This window comes from Octopus bimaculoides, chromosome 9, assembly GCF_046866305.1.
Source record: "Octopus bimaculoides isolate indiv1 chromosome 9, ASM4686630v1, whole genome shotgun sequence".
NCBI classification, from domain to species: Eukaryota; Metazoa; Mollusca; class Cephalopoda; order Octopoda; family Octopodidae; genus Octopus; species Octopus bimaculoides.
The window spans coordinates 51,468,609-51,471,108 of NC_142936.1; positions in this window are offsets into that span (position 1 = coordinate 51,468,609).

The window sequence follows — 2,500 nt, forward strand, 5'->3', positions numbered from 1 at the left end:
ACGCTCTGAGTTTAATACTGCAGGTGTCGAAATTGTTCATCATCCTTTCAGATTCGATAAAATAAGTACCAGTTGGACACTGGGGTCAATTTAATCTACTTAACCCACTCCTCCTCCATCTAAAGTGTTCGCCTTGTGCTACAATTTGAAACCAATGTATTAACCATGATTCAAATAATGTTTCTGAATGTACAGGATAAATGCACAAAGATAGACAGACACAATGCGTTGAACCATAATTAAAATTAAGCATTGAAATATGTTAAATAAATAGTGTTAAGCTCTATGTTACACATTCTATCACAGCATAATTGTTTCTGAAGTGTAAATATATTGTAATTCACCTTTCATTCTAGCACAAATTTAATAATGATTACAAAAAGAATTGAGTTGTGTTTCGATGGCAATTTTGATTACTAAACTTTGATCAATAAAGAAAATTTGAAACCCAGGAGGTATATCTGTTGTTTCGTCTCTTTAAATGAAAATTCATTTCCCGGATAAGCAGTGTGTTTTATCTCGAGCAAAGTATTTCATGTTACTGTCATGCACTCGGTTGAGAAATGAGCTGTAGTATATTGCTTGTTGAACTATCTGTCCCTCCGGTTGGCACATCCTAGGTGTTCCGTTGTTATATACGTGTACGTGTGTATCAGCGTATGTATATCAATATGTGTGTGTATCTCTGTTCATACGTGTACCAGTAATATTCAAAATATACAACTCTGCATATATTTCCATATTTTGCATGACAGCATCCAATACTTGTTCAGTACTTAATTAGTGTAATCTAGTGTCATAAAAACACGTATACAGACATACCTGAAACCAAAATCAATACAGATATTTCATGTGCCCCTCACAACATGTGGTGTCGTCATTAAAGCCAACTCGTTAACAACGAAGCTACTAGTGGAAAAGAGTAATTACTAAAGCCCTTGTTTATACGCGAAATATAAATTATACATAAAACATCTGTATTGATTTTGTGTATATATATATGTATAGGTATATTTATTTGTATGTAAGTAAATCAAAATAATTATTTTCATCTTTTGCATTGTCCTCTGTCTTAAAATTCATTGAAGTATATACTGAAGTGGTTATTTTGATATATATTTCGAACAATTTACATGGTCGAGCACTTAGCCATATATAGAATTGCAAATATTTGCATGGGGGGATACCATGAGCACAGCAGTCCTATTTTATTTCACCTTCATTTATCTGGTTATTGAAAGTTTCATATTTCTACAGAGATACACTTTCAATTATAAATTTCTTCTATGTTCTACAGTAATTACTAAGAAACTATAAAAATATACTTAGACTCTTCCAATATAAAAGGATACTACTGCAGAATTACTGTGTTGCAGCCTCTGGCGTCTCCGATTATGAATTGACTTTAGCGTTTCTTTAGAGATTTAAAAAAAGAACTATGAAGATTACAGACTGGCATTCATTACAAAGTGTTAAGCTAAAACAGCAGTGAGTCACTGAATTCAGTTATACATCAACTCTTGGTCTTTTTTCTTATATGTGAATTAATATTTTGTTCTGTACTAATGTTGTGGTTTATAAGGGAGTTAAAATGAGAGGATATCAATATATGGTCTCACAGTGTCTTACAATCAGTTTCTATAAACACTACACATTATGGGTATATTAATTTGTAACAAACAATTATTAATTTTCCAATTGCAAACGTATAATACTGGCGTGGAGGCAGGAAGGCCTTAGTTAAAACTTTACTCAGTACTGCCGGTAGGTATTGCCGATATATTTATTAGCACGTACCACTAAGCAGACAGCAGTCTCTTTTTAGCGGGTCTAGTGCTTTGTAAATAATTCACATTTCAATTAGAATCAACCTACTGTTCAATATATTATGCATTAACGTATTTTAACCTATTGGCTCTCTTCTGCGTTGATAACTACTATATGCTCACACACTCACTGACTTTAAACAAGTTTGTTTTTGTTTGTTACTGTAACGGAATATAATACGGTAACCATAGACTAGTCTGTTCTACCCTACAAGATGCTGATTATAATATGTTAAAAGAGTAAACTATGTTTCTCACCTGATAATCACCTTGCTAGACTTATAATGACACAGTGAATGGGTGTCATGTAGTCTAGTATATTATATCCCTATACGCAGCAACAACACTGCAAACGTGTCAAGTGTTTCGTTAGCTTTCAGCAGAACTAAGATGAATTCTGTTTCTACTTTTTTTTTTGCTGACAGGAAAAACTAGAGTAATACTAGTTTAAGTTACTTAAAGCATTAAGTTACTTTCACACATTCACACACGCACGCATACAGGCACGCACACACACACGCACACAAACACACACACGCACAAACACAAGTGCACGCACCACACGTACATACACCCGATCGTATTTATTGGGATATATATACGTAGACATAACGACATACGCATTAATTCATCTGTGTGATTTTCTGGGAATATCTAAATCAAAAAATATCGAT